At 38.6% G+C, this 15,354-nt stretch overlaps 1 protein-coding gene across 4 annotated transcripts in view; it reads left to right on the top strand.

The window, feature by feature from the left end:
• Positions 1-15,354, top strand: part of zfhx3b (zinc finger homeobox 3b) — a 346,552-nt gene that overhangs the window by 133,351 nt on the left and 197,847 nt on the right. For all 4 annotated transcript variants that reach the window (XM_067589268.1, XM_067589255.1, XM_067589264.1 and 1 more), the window contains exon 5: positions 10,771-10,811. The gene's annotated coding sequence lies outside the window, so the exon portion shown is untranslated. The remainder of the gene's footprint in view (positions 1-10,770; positions 10,812-15,354) is intronic.

The following is a 15,354-nucleotide window of genomic DNA, read 5'->3' as shown; positions in this document are numbered from 1 at the left end:
CCAGAGTAGTATTTCTCATTATGATGTACGGGCACAGAAAAGACCGGAGTAATGCTATGCGTTTCATGGTGTGCTGTGTGTAAGAGTAATGATGGTGGGGTTTGGTGTTATGTTGATTCCATCTTGGCTGTTCTGCAATAATTCAGGAGAGGAGGAGGGGCGGGGTGGTGGGGAGGCACCATTTTACTCCTCCAATCCCCCTTCGCCACCACTGGAATATAATCCGCTGTCTCCTGACCTTCAAATCATGCAGCGCTGCAGTCATTTCAATTGGCCCGGCCGCCATTAGCGTGAAATGTCCTCTAGCCACTCTGCTTCTGCACATGGAAGATTTCCTTTCTCCCAGCATGGTTTCCCTCTTCTACTTTGCTCCTTCCCTCCATCTCGCATTCTCTCCACCATGCCCCCCTGAAGCCTGGCTGCGATGGAGGGTGGGAACCTCTTGCACTAAGGAAATGAGCCACCATAGGAGATGCTGTTGGTCAAAAGACAAGATGAAAAACACTCACTCCATTAGTCGCTGATATATTTGTGTTGCACAATGGTCCTTCTGAAAAATTTGTTTTAGTATACAGTATATCTTTAACAATACATATGCGGGTGAACAGCAGCTGTCATTGTAAAAATGCCTAAGAGCGTGTATGACCTTTTAAGAATGAACATGTTTTCGTCACTCAGGATACTACTAACATACAGTACTATGTACTTTAAATATAATGTTTTTCCTCAAACATTTTTCTACATCTGCTAAATTATATGTTTTTAGAAGGAGAAAAAAAATTATAAAAATGACAACAGCAAAAATATTTATACTAATCTTTTCTATAAGCGAGGCTATTAGTGCAGCTTTATCTCTGATTTTGAGCCTAGACACAACAGATGCAGCTTTACTGTGTTGTGGACAAACAGCTAGTTTGTGGTCACACTGTTTGATGGAGATGCCCTACGTTGTTTCCTTGGCCAAGTGCATCACATCTAGGGAGCAGTCGGAGCTCTCCTTATCATACTGAATAGAGGGAAGAAGATATACTGACTGAGGCTTAGAAATCACATGCCAAAGCTCAGCATGTGTTATGTTGCTAGTAGATAGATAGATCAATTATTGAAAGAGGACATATTTGATATGATCTGAATATTAAAAATATATCAGAGGGCAAACAACATCCATGGCTGTCTTCAGATCTATGCTGAAAGATGTGTGTCAAATCTCCAGAGAGATGCTTTATTCAGAAGGGTCAAGGGGTTCTCTGAATGTTTGATAAGATGCAAGAATATTTTTTTATTATTCTTGTTGTTCATTTAAAAAAAGTAGTAAAAAAAATGCCAGCAGTACCTTTTCAAAATTATGTTTATTATCGGTGTGTCTCATAAATTATTATTCTTCCATATTCATAACTACAAATAAATATCTATGACCTAGAATTCATCTCACGATAAAACATCATTACACAAACACACGTATCTCAACATTTTCATATTTTTACCGTTTCCAAAAGATGTTGTTTTCCTGGGTGGTGCACTGAGTGAATTTGGCTCACCCTGTCACTGCTTATTATGCTTCTGGGACAATGACAATTGGAAATGTGTACTTGCTACGTATACTGGCTGCCTGACTGCATGCTAGCTTTTGGAAAACAGTGACCCAGGTGCAGTGAGTGAACTGATGAAATTTGTTTACCTAGAAATCCATTGTGTCCCCTGGTCTCACACAAGTCCTCATCTGAAACCTTCCCTGAAGTCTATTTCTTCCCACTGGTTGTTATTACATACAGTGTATGTATTTATGATTAATGACCCCACTGGGGTATATCCATAATGCTATGACCTCAAGGTAAAATTGAAATGCATGCACTGGATGTAGAGCATTCTTATATTATTGCCCAATATACTTAGCAGCCATTACATTTGTTGGCACTGGTGAAAATAAAACAGAGGGCTATGAGGTTTCAAATCAACAAGGCCACTCTAAGAAATGGACTTATTGGAATTGCATTACGTTGATTAGACTGAGAAATGAATACTATTTACAATAGAGCAGTGTTAAACACTCTTGTTTCTCCCAGCTATAGGAGTGCATTGACAGTCGGTCAGCATCAATTAAATCTCCTGATCTGTATATCCTGAGAGGCCGGACTTGTTGTCTTCTAATAAAGCCAGTCTGTGGCAGCAGAATGTTTCATTTCCTCTTGGAGATTGCCCTCAGTAATGCAGAGTGCTTATCATACTCCTGGAAAAGGACAGCAACAACACAACGTTCTGATGCTTGATACCCAGATCAACCTGAGGCCAGTGCCAACAGCACTTCTAAGCAGCTCTTTGTCTTATTTTTAGAGTAGAAGCATGGTCATTTAGACTCAGAAACCCTCTTGCTTTTTTAATCAATGCAATTAAATGTTGTAATGTATGTTACTTAGTTATTATCCAGGTCAAAATATTAGTTACATTTTTAAGTTGACGTTTTTTGAGAAGGATACATGGTATTTTGGGAATATTACAAATGGTTGTATGTGTCTGTTTGTGCAGATGAAAATGAAAAATGGGGTCTGGGAAGGATGGGGTTGTGAGGGGGCCAAGCTGTCCCTGGCCATTCATTCTCTCTGGCCCCTCTGTCTAATTAATGGGCCACGTTCATACACGTTATTGCACCAGAGGGTCTGTCACTCATTAATCATGTGACCTTCTGTGGCACAGTTAATGACCTTGGAGGAGTAGATCAGCTGGAGATGGCTGAAGCTGTGGAATTAAATTGTTTCTGGAAGTGGTCATGGTCACATCAGGCACTTTAAAAGCCACTCTGCTCAGACCCTCTCCTGTTACACCTCAGCCTGTGTCTCGCTCACATAGGTTCTTGCAGGCTCTGCCACAAGGATGGGCAAGGGAATTTCAGACATTAGGACTCAGGATTAGGGTAAGCAAGGGATGGAACCAATGTTGAACTCAAATCACTCAGTTATGACTTTATTGGCTGATTTCCTGCATGGCCACTACCTGTCACTCTGCAAATCACTCATAGAAGAACCAACTCACTCCAACTTTTTTAGAAGAACTTCTCCCATCAAAGTTCTGTGTTGCAGCTCAATATACAGTGATTTTTTACATGCTAAAACTCTAAACCAATTTAGACCTCTACATTTCATAAAATTATTTTCATATAACTTTCAGACTTTTATTTAGAATTTTAAAATTCTGTTGTTGTTACCTCTGGAGGTTGCAACCTCTGCAGATTGTTAAGTAATAGTGCAGCTTCTGTATGAGATGATTTCATACACTTTGGCTTCATATATCTTTTAAGATCAATTTTCAAAATAAGTTGCGATTATGTACCATGTTTTAGTGTCATAGTAATACTGTGATATACAATATCACATGTATCACATTGTAATGCAGAGATAAATTAATAGGTCAATTAAGTAATTGATCAATCAACGCATAATCATTGATTGTAATGACTTAATTGTTTAAGTAATTAATCAAGCAAACATGCCATGCTAAAGAAAGAAATCAAAATAGGCCGGTAGATGAACCATTTAAAATAATTTTAAAATATGCAGTGTAAATTAACATGGCTCAAGTGAAAACAAGACTGGCATGAATTTTTAATTGGGATGTGAGAAAGATGCCACACAAGTGGGTTGAGAGCCATTATAATGAAAGTGTACTCATCCCTTCCTTTTCACCTGCATATTGGAGCCACCAAGACAGTAGTAATATCTTGCCTCCGTTGTGATTCTGGCTGCAGATTTCTCCCTTATCTAGAGTGTAAATCACTGTTTTAGTGAAAATAGATATGCAGTGAATTGCAGTAATCAAGCCACCATATAATAAAAGCATAATTGTCTACTTCCAGGCTCAATTAAATCTTTGAAATTACATGCCACAGCAAGACACCATACTGTTAATTTCCTTTTTCATTTATCTGCTCTTAATTTGTTATCAAAGATTGTGTGTGGTTAATTATAAATCATTTTGTGATATCCAGTTTTTGAAAAAGGCCTTTATTTTGACTGTCTATAATTGCATACTGTTGTAAGGGTTAATAGGCAAAGCTGAGTGCTGTCAGCGTAACAGTGAATGCTGATGTTGTCAGTGATTAATATAGTCCAGTGTAAACATAAAATGGAAAAAAGCAGTGGGATAAAAACAGCACCCTGGGGTACTCCAAAGGAAATATGTGCCTATAGGCTACACAGTTCATCTTCACGAATAGTCACAGAGAACAGTTAACATGAAACGCCCACATATTGTTCAATAATGTATGTTTTCTCTGAAATGTACTTTCACACTTATTTACATCAGTTTGTTTGACATAAACTTTTAAAAGTACACCAATTTTTATTATTTTATTTTATTTTACTTTTGAGGATTCTTCCATTTTTTTTAGAAACCTGTAATACTGTAGTACAAAACAGGCAAATACATAACATCTCAAATAATAATGCTATTATTAATATGAGATGTAAAAAATTGTTCTTCCTGAAGGAAAGGCAGATTGGAAAACCAGCGAGTAAGAGAGATTATTTCCCTGGTGCGCCATGGCTGAAGAAAGTACAACAAACATATTTCTGTAGCCACCAAATTTATAATTAACTATTTTGAGAAAATAAAATAATTTCACATGTGTCCAAAGTTTAAACGATGGTTGCGTTATGGCTGCCACCTTCTTTTCACAATTGCAGCACTGAAATGTTAGCTTTCTTCTCAGTGACATTGAAATGGAGGGATTTTGTTTATCCCCGCCTTTGTTTATTTAACATTTTGCTCAGCGGGGGAGTTTCAGATAGATTGTTTTCAAGACAGTCCCTGCAGACAGCGAGCAAACACTCTACAGCTTCATCAAACAGAACAATCTTCAACTTTCCCCTTCTGGAGTGTGCAGGGAAATGTGACTGAGAGGAACATCATAATGGAATATGATTGAAAATGATCGTCATAATTTTTCTGTCGGAGTCTGTAACAATATGCAAGCACAGGTTTTTAGAGGATTTATTTAGAACCAGGTGTAAGTGTACCCTTAGAAAGAAAGAAACGCATTGATGGATGAAAACATTTTATTTTCATGTGGCAAACATTTGTGAGTTTTGTTATTAATGAATTCACTCACGTGTGATGGATTCCAGATATTTTTTTTTCTCACTGAGAAGGCATCAACAGACATTTGGGCACATGAAATCCAACCTGAAATACAGAGAGGGAGCTAAAAGAAATCTTTGTGAGCTGAGAAGTGAGTTCCCCCCTGTATGAAATGAGCTATGAATTGAGCTCATTCCACATTGGTGACTCTTCTTTGTGCAAACGTGAGCCAACTGAGTTTTGATGACAGCATGGCACCATTTTATTTTCATTTAAAAATATATCCCTGACAAAGGCGTCAAAAATTCATTGTCAAAAGCGGCATGTTCAGTGTCAGCGTACAGATGTCAAATCTTGGTGGGGACAATCAATGACCTTTGGAATTCTACTCATTAAAACATGCATATAATCAAACACAAACACACACAGAGACTATGCCATTATCCTTTCTCTCTCTCTCTCCTGCCATCCTCTGTCTCTCTCGTTGCCTTCTTCCTTGTGTCTCTCCTTCCACCATCTTTCTCCCTGTTGCAAGTGCAGGCTTGATTAATATTTTCCACTGTTCCGTAACCATGGCAATAAGGTCACTGCATATGATACTTAATTGAATCTTCCCAATGCTTTTGTGTGCATCTCCTGTGTCCGGACAATAAAAATCTTCCACTGATGACTCCAACCCCCTTTACTCCACTCCCCTCCATCTTTCTTTTCATTTTGTGCCCCATGAATTTATTCATTTGTTTCCTCTGCTACCTCTTTCTTGCACTCCCTTTCTTTCCTGGCCTCTCTCTAACCTAGTCTTCCTTGTCCTATCATAGCATTTTACTCTATTTTCTTTCACCATCATTGTTCTCTTGCATGCCTTGTCCTTCAGCAAGGAGCAGTAGAGTGTGATTGTTATAGTGGTAAGCCAAATTCAACTTTCTTTGGTTTTGTCTTTTGTGTATGCCAACCTACTGGACCAGCACTTAAATGAGTTATTGCTGTTTAATGCCTGAGTAATGCACAGTACCCAGCTTCTTTTTCCTTGGCCTTTTTTCACCCCCCTTTTCTTCTTTCTCTGTATGTTGCTCTGACTTCTTTTCTCCCCATGCAGCATTTGCATACTGAAATCAGTCTCAGGGACAATCGTTAAATTGATTTCAAACGACACTGATGACTCAAGTGGTGAAACAAAAAGTCTTGGGTGCTCTCTGAGCAGGTGTTCTGATTAATGCCTAACAAATTGGGGTCCTCTAAGATCCAGACATAAGTGGGAGACACGTCTCCTCTTCACACAACACATGGACCAACACATAAACACATGCTGACTGAGTCTTTGTTCATGCAAGTATGGAGGCTAATCCATGACAAGAGGGGATCCGGATTCACAGGAAGAAAACACTGGAGTGGATAAAGAGTAGAGGGGTGAAGAGGAGGTGGTGTTCTGTCCGGGGAGCTGGCTTTATTATTAAAAAAAAAAAAAATCAGCGCAATGGACATAGAAACTAAATACATATATCAACATTCGATTGCTTTGATTCAGCTGCGATAAACTTTCATTTTCACATTTTTTTATTCACCTATGAACACATGCCTGGGACAGGAGAAATAAGCATTTTAATAAGCTGTTCTACTTATAACAGTCTACTGTGTGCCTCTGTGTTCGACTTGAATAGCAAATAAGCCATAATAACATAACGTTTTAATGATCACAGTCGATAACATTTCATTCAAGGAAAAAAAAAAAGATCATTTTGCAGTGGTACTTAGCAGGTCATTTTCCTGAAAGGTCAATTTTGTTAACATTAGTAAGGGAGTTCTGTTTGTTCCAATAAAAGTGTGACAATGATCTTGAGGCAATCATTAGACTCAAATAAAACAGAGGAAGATAGAGTTAAAAGACGGATTGAAAAAAAAATTATACATCAAATTTGACATATGCACCATAAAATAACCATTAGCGGTTACCTACAATCTGAAGTGACAGTCTATCAATAATGTCACTCTGAAAATGGGACAGGTTTGTTGCTGTCTTTAAATCACCAGAGACTCCGTATAGCAGAAAAGCATGCAGGTATAGGAAATGCATTAAGGCTTGATGTTAATGGGTGTGGTGGGAGCAGTGGGACACCCAGGGGCACAGGAGGACATTGCTCACTTCTCACTGGGTCACAGGCTTGAGACACCTGCCTGGTATGGAGCTCAGTCTTACAATAACAACATGTACTATGGCTCAACGCAGCAGTTAAAATGCTTTAGTAGGCTTAATATTTACATTCTGTTTTAATGATGACTTAAATACACAAATGTACTTTCTACTCAAAATATAGAAAAAGGATTATATAACACATTTTTTCAGATATTTCTGGAGTCTGTCAAAGCTGTTTTATGAATTTGCAATGCAGTCTTGTGTTTTATTGTTATAAAATATATTTATGTACATTTTAGTTAACAGAAAAATGTCAAATTAAAATGTACCTTTACTGTTCAATTTAAAACACACAACCTTCACATTCATGCAACCATAAACAATCCCTTTAAGCATTTACTGAGCAAACCCTCTCACTTTCAAAGATATGCAAACACATGCAAACTAGCAGAAGCAATTGCACTTGCAGACACATGCACACATTCAACACACACTGGCCAACCCCTTCCTCCCTAGTTGGGCATTTGTGAATAATCAAACTTAGTGTTGCATATGAATGGACCTTTTAATGAATGGGACATGCACGCAGTGTCGAGAGCAGAGCACGCTCCTTTTCTACTATCATGTTTAATAGGGAAGCACGTGGAGGCTATAGGATGCCCATCTGCTCCTCACACACGTCCCTCAGTCACCCCGTTTCTACCATGTGCTGGCGTAACAGGCAGGCATTGTAGCAACAAGTGTCTGCACATTACCACGCTTGCCAGCTCCCCTCACTTGGCAGCGAGCCTACTAAGCTGCCCGCCCCCTTATGAGAAAAAGACTTGATTGTGCCAGGGGAGAGAGCTTAGGGGGTAAACCGGGAAGAGGGATGAGGAGGAGGGGGGGCTGATTTACATACTGCAGCTTAGGCGACACTCATCTGATTTTAAACAGCTCCAAAGCAATTAAGGGTCATTAGTCCTTTTGTTTTGTCTTGTGGCACAATGTAGCAGTGACGGCATCTGAGGCGCAGTGCCCCCTGTGGGGGTTGCCTGTGGGAATGTCAGCACTATACAGGGTCTGTCTCCCACCCTTCCGCCCCACTCATGTCTCCTACTCTGCCATTGACACAGCTTTCCTCTGTGTGTAAACAAACACTCAGCACCAGCCTGGCACTGCAAGGGAAACCACTTTGGCAAAGACCCAGCACTGGAGTATGCAGCTGGTGACAGTGCAGGTTTAGGAGGCCCAGTCTGCTTATCCTAATTATCCTCATCATGGAAACAATTTCTTTCAAATGATATGCTTTGCAAATTAGCAGCATTCAATTAAATTCGTTTCTGGCGAAGACATAGACACACTTAGGAGGACAGTGTAAATAGGAATGTCTCCATCTGAATTTGATCTAATTTTAGGTTTACTATCCATTTGATGGGTTAAATAAATATAATATCTAAATGCAAATACACAACACTATTTAATACAAATTATAAATTTGTTTTTATACACAGAGTCAGCAAGGTCTTCTATTTTGATCGCTATCTACATGTTGACTGTTTACCACTCCGACCAGTTAGAGGGAACTAAATAATTCAAAAACATCTCCCTGAATATAATAGCATTCTAAAGAGTGGATATGATCAAGCTGGTATTTTAAATAAGATATAATACAGGAGAATAACATTGCCTCAAGGTCAATTGTGCAACTATAATGAAGGCTGGAATGTATTCTTCAATATGTTTATGTCTGTATCTTCCATTACTCATCTAGCAGGCAGCGGTGTGTTAAGCACCCCTGCTACTGTGAAAAGGCATCAAAGGCAACAAAAAGACAGGTATGGTATGGAATGTGAATGTACACATGTCCATTTGTGTGGCTGTAAGACCCTCCTCAGTTGGTATAGAAAAACACTTACTGCTAATGTAAATAGCAAGGCAGCATAAATCAGGAGCCACGCGCAGCCCGGGAGAATATCGTGTAATAGTTATTGCGAAATGAAGTGGCATTGGGATCAATATCCCACTATATCTCACTCTGGCGTAATGGCGCAGAGGGAAGCTGGAGGCCAAGGGAGTTCGGTCCCTCCACCCCACCACGGGCCTATAAATCTGCCTGACCTGCAGCCTGCTTATTAAAGTGCATACACAATCGGCAGCAGCCATCCAAAAATACACGCTTACTTACTGACCTGGAGTCAGGGGAATAGATGCCTTTACCTTGTCTAAGGGCAGGGGTTAAAGGCTGATTGAGGCTATAGCATCATCTCATCGTACTGTACAGAGAAGCAGAAGTGTTGGTTTTAGCCCAGCATTAATAATACTAACATGAATGCCAGCACTGCAGGGAATACTGTAGATTAATTTCTGTCTGTTGTAGTAAATCCAGTATGTCGTGTGTTGGTTTTTATTCTATTAATTAATTCATTAATTTGTCTTTTTGTCTTTTATTCATAGTATCTTGAGGCACAACTTTTCTTCTGCCAGTCTCACACTGGCAGAAGAAAAGCTCCCTAAGCTGTGGCTTATTCACCAAAATTAAACTACTGTGTATTGTTCACTGACAAATCTGCAGTGCTGTCAGTAATTATTTCATAATAAATGAAAGGAGAAAGGAAATTATTTTCAAGGTTGTGATTTCAAGGTTAAGATTTTCTGTCTTGAAAATTGTCTTTTCAACTTCAAATCTAAATTTCATGACCACACAGCCACAACGGGTAGAGTTTGCTTTCGGTACAGCATGGCAATTAGTTTGGTATTGTGTGTGTGTGTTGTGTAACATATAACCTGTGTTTGTGTCAAAAGTACATGTGTCCTCCACACACTTACAAGCACAATAAGATAAACAGAATGAGAAAAGCATATTAACTCATATTACAACTGCAATGCGCGTAGTAGCAGTGGGGAAAGATCTGTTTTTGAAACAGTTTGTTTTTGAAAGGCCAGTGTATTTTAGTGTCTAGCAGTGGGCAGAACGATATATATTAGCCTGGTGAGAAGAGTCAGAGATTATTGTGTTTGCTTTTGTTACAGAGTCATTGTTTGAGGTGCAACGATTCTAATGATTGGAGAAGGAGGCCTAAGATTTTTGATGTGCTTTTTGTCTTTCTGCTGCTGTAAAATGTGTTTTGAATGACACGACAATGCAATGAATGTATAAAAGAGGAGTAGATTTTGATTTACCTAGAACTTTTTTTGTGTTGCTTTTATGTATTTCATGCATATTATGTCTGTGCACTGTCCTTTTCTTGCCCTCAGGTTGTAATATAACTTCATAACAAACAGCCTGTAGCCTGCAGACAGAAATGAGTGCAAAATAACAATATGATGATAATGGCTGTCTGTGATTTGGTAGATTATTCAGGTTTTATCCATTCATACATAAGATTATGTTGCAAGCTAAGTACAGCCTTGGGATAGATATTATTGGTCAGTAAGAAGGATGTTGGCAAAAGGTTATGAATTGGAATGGTAATAAACTAACATGAACAATGAGACCTGTGGTTCAGTTTGCTTTCTGAGAGACAATTGTTTGAAGGATATACTATTGAAGACTACAGACAATGATGCATTTCTCTCATGTTTTGCAGGACTAGGACTGTGAAGGAAGCTTTCCTCCGCTTCACAGTTGGTAAGTGTTTCCTTGAAACTTTTTTTTTCTTCTTTTAGTTCACCACATGTATGAGACTGTAGGGGAAAGGCTTTCTTTGAGGAAAGTTTTTATTTTATAGATTTAGTCTCGAAACAAACACTCGAGGAGTTGACTGTAGAAAAGAAGTATCAGATAAAGAGTTTAATTTATGAGTTTAATTTATGAGAGTAGGGTGTGCAGAGAGTCTTTACTGATATATCCATTACATCCACATACCCCATTATTTCCAAACCATATCTTATTTTTGTCAAAAAGGACCTTGTCAAGCTTCTTTTGGGTAGCATTGTTTGGAATGAACCCTGTCCTTACTCTGAATAGTTCAGTCTGAAACACATCATGTTTATCTTCAATTTTATTTTAGTGTCTCCTATTAATTCTAATGTGTTTGGGTAGGATGGATAAACTTGATGATGAATGAAAGTAAACAGAGTATGATTTCTTCATTTTTTATCTTAATTACATTTTTTTGTCAAACTGCAAGTGGTGAGTGAGTGCAAAAACTTTACAAAAGCTGAGTATCCAATTAATTTTTTTTATTATTATCAGAATTAACTCTGAAAACTGAAATGGTAAATACACAAATAATCATATGTTACACCCACTGCAAGTCACTAGCATAAGGAATAACAATCAAGTAGGTAAAGAGTGAACATTTTTTATTACAAATGGTCAGCTTGACAATTTAAATTCGCCCACATTAACCTTCTCACAGTTGACTTCCTAGCTATCACTAACAGGGCAGTGGCTGAGTTTCACTAAAGCACACCAGTACACACTGTTATCAATAAGTCTTGCACTTTAGGTGAGTGAACACATTCCAAATGTTACACACGTGATTAATTTCATGGCAAACAATTAACAACCATGTCACACCTTAAGCCTGCCCTGGCTGCCTGACTGGTATTCGACCTGAGTAAAGTTAGTGATTGGTGGGGGAATGGGAAGCAAGCAGATTGACAACAAAACAAAACAAAGAAACAAAAATAAAGAAAGAAAGAGAACTAGTCCGCCTCAAGGGCAATACCCATATCTTTTATATTACTTGCCAGGGCGGACTCTACAGAGAAAGAAACCCTCAAAAAAACAAACAGGCAAACAACGAAAATAGTCCCACGGCAAGAGCTGTTAATGGACCTCTGATGCTCTGCAGGGAAACAAATATTAACAATCTTAAAAACACTTTATTACACAAATATTAAGATACATACTGATTAAATGTTAAAAACTACATGACTAAACTTTAAAATGCTTGGTACATCGATCTATTTTCCTACCGACTATCAGCCGCCTTCAACCCAGAAGGGAAACAGGTCTGAAATACATGAAAACAATACATGTCACACACACTCAAACCTGACAGTATAAAACACTATACACAGAAAACAGCCTTAGGCCTACCACTTGTTCTTGCACTCGCGTCTTCCATGCACACGAGCATGGAATGAGGTGTGCACCTGCCTCACTCCACTGGCCTAAACCAACAGTCACAACCTGTGTTCCTCCTGCAGGTAGTCCTATATCTGCAAATCTCACTAATTGGTGCACCTCCCCTTTTTTTGTACTCAGTGCCACCTGCCACACATATCATTTGTCCCAAGGTGGCTTATGTAAAACAGACAATCAAAAGGTCTGGATTTAGTTCTTTACCTAAATAAAAATAAACATAACAAGGAGAATATGCTAAACAGATTTTTTCAGATATGTGTGAATATATAAATTACCACATTGGATATTAGCATATTCATTCTTTCTCTTTCTCTTTAAACATAGTAGAAACATTACCTTAAGCATGACATGAAGTTGAAAAGTGATCACCAGTAGAATTAAAGGTGCAGAGTTTAGTGGCATCTAGTGGAATGGACTTGGCAGAAATGGAACATAATATTCATAAGTATGTTTTAACTAGTGTATAGTCACCTCAAAATGATGAATAGAATGATATTTATATCTTTATATCTGCATAGGGAGCAGGTCCTCTTCTACAGTGCACGCCATGTTGCACCGCCATGTTTCTACAGTAGCCCAGAATGGACAAACCAAACACTGGCTCTAGAGAGGGCCTTTCATGTTTTTGGCAAGTTTCACAGCCACTGTAGGTTCTCCTGCATGTTTGGAAGGGAACGGGTGGGGTATTGAGTTGGTTGCAATCTGCACCCTCACTGCTAGGTGCCGCTAAATCCTACATACTGCACCTTTAAGTCCGAAGACTAAATACATGTTATAGCTTTTTACAGTGTGTTAAACTCTAAAAAAATTGTAATATTGTAAATCTATTGCAATGTCATATTTTAACAATAAGTGTCTAAATCTAACAGTCATTTCACATATTATTATTGTCAGAAATACATAAACTCTGATGATGCTGTATTATCACTGAAGTATGCAATAGTCTAAATCTTAAGAAAATAAGACAACAAATTAAACAAGCAGCTTGTCCTCACAAGCTGTCATACTGCATGTGAAATGATGGTTGATTAAATTGTTACATCTTACTGAAGACTTTATTGACATCTTGGCTACATATTCAGCATTTTAAATTGTTTATGTCAGAGCTGTACTGGTTTTAAGGCGAGCTGATAATGATAAAAATAGTCGTTATTATGAAATAATTTTATGATTGTTTAATATAACTGACAACTCAAGTAATACTTCCTAATTAGCTGTCAGTATCATGTATTTATCAACACCAGTCAAATGCTGTTTTATTTTAATTACATAAACAATTCAAGTGTAATTTTATAGGTGTGAAGTACACTTACATTATTGCACGTACATAATCATTTGTGTGATTGCACACACACTTACACAGGCACAGTGGTTCTTTAACAATATGTATACACTCATAAATCTGGACAACAATTGTGGAGTAATTCAGTTTCCATGTTTGGTGGTGGTCTTTAGTGCAGTTGATCTATCACATGCCTTCTCACATACAAACACACACAGTAGACACCTCTTCTTCAAACTGCCACTAGCCCTGACCTTGAACCTAGAAGGGTAAGCCAGTTCAGATGGCAAAGGTGAGGATGGTCTGATTGTGTAGATTAGAGCAGAGGCAGATTTTTGATGAGGATGCTGAGAGAATAGATGAGGGTTGCAATTTGCTTGGGCCAGGCCAGACTATGCTACAAAGCTGTTGGTACCACAGGTGATACTCTTAACAAGATCTGATGTGTGGAAATCACATGTAAATGTGCAGCACAGACTGACCTTTGCCCTTTTTGTGTGAGGATCTGTGACCAGTAGCTGACCTGTTATCCTCCCCTAAATGGTTTGACAATAGAGAGATGTATTGATCTGGTCAGTCTTCTGGCAAAAGGGTCAAGAGCTTGACACACAGCCTGCTGTGTGTCTGCAGGTAGAGTGGCGTTACCGATACTGGGGGGCTCCCTTTTTTCTTACCACCACCTGTATACATATGTTCAGCAACAAGTTCAAATTAAATGAAAAAATATACCGTTAGTAAATGGCTTTTAGAATAACACAGAGGTGTTTTCTGATCTTATGCCCCAATGACAGGACAATATCATTTTTAGCATAGACTGTAAAAAATAATGGACATAGCCACTGTCACGTCACCCATTGGTTTGTGGATTCCCATTTTGAAGCCTTGAATTTGCATTTTGACCGTTGTCATCTTGGATTTTTGGAGTCAGAAGTGACCATATTTGGAGGAGAGGGTGGAGCTGACCTTAACGCCAGCCTCTAGCTTGGTTAGCACAGTGCATTTACAGTCTATGGTTAACTGTGATAATGCTAATGCTAATTTTTGGTAGCAAAAAACAGTCTTAAAACCATTAAAACAAAATGTACATACTGGAAAAAACTGAACATCCGACTCCTGGTCTTTTAGTACAACCAAACGCTGAACAAGACATTTTTAGGCGACCAAAATGTTTCAATTAACTTTCATGAACTGAAAACACACTGAAACAGCGATGGCTACGGCTAACCCTATACTCTGTGTATCTGAGGTTATGCCATGATTACATTACCTAACCAATGTTCTCACCATGGTAGCAACTTGCCTGTGATGGCACCCACCTGTCACTCAAAACAGCCACACCCTTAATTATGCATAACTTTAAGCCTTAATGAAATTTTAAACGGGTGAATTATATAAAAATTCACCCCCCATACAGTTGTCATGAAAGGGGAAATTAGCTACATAGACCAAAACCACCATACCAGACATGGTCTATGAGGATTGACTCGCTTTTGGAGCCAGCCTCGAGTGGCCATTCAAGGAACTGCAGTTTTTGGCACTTTTGTATTGGCTTCATTTTTCAACCCAGTAGGTTGCCGCTTGATTTTTAGTGTCTTCCAAAACTGCTACCTGTGGTTTGGCTCAAAATTACTACTTCCTTAAAAATAGGGGACCTTTGTTGTCATGTTTACAATAATAACCATGTGATTAAGGTCAGGGAACAACTGTGGTCACAGTTAAAAGAAACAAACATTGACTGTCGATTGGAAACATGAACTTCAGCGTTAAAGTCCAATGTTTTGTTGACCTCCATAT

Source organism: Thunnus thynnus, chromosome 1, assembly GCF_963924715.1.
Source record: "Thunnus thynnus chromosome 1, fThuThy2.1, whole genome shotgun sequence".
NCBI classification, from domain to species: domain Eukaryota; kingdom Metazoa; phylum Chordata; class Actinopteri; order Scombriformes; family Scombridae; genus Thunnus; species Thunnus thynnus.
The sequence above is the reverse complement of the archived record's forward strand: the minus strand, read 5'-3'. Positions and strand labels throughout refer to the sequence as shown.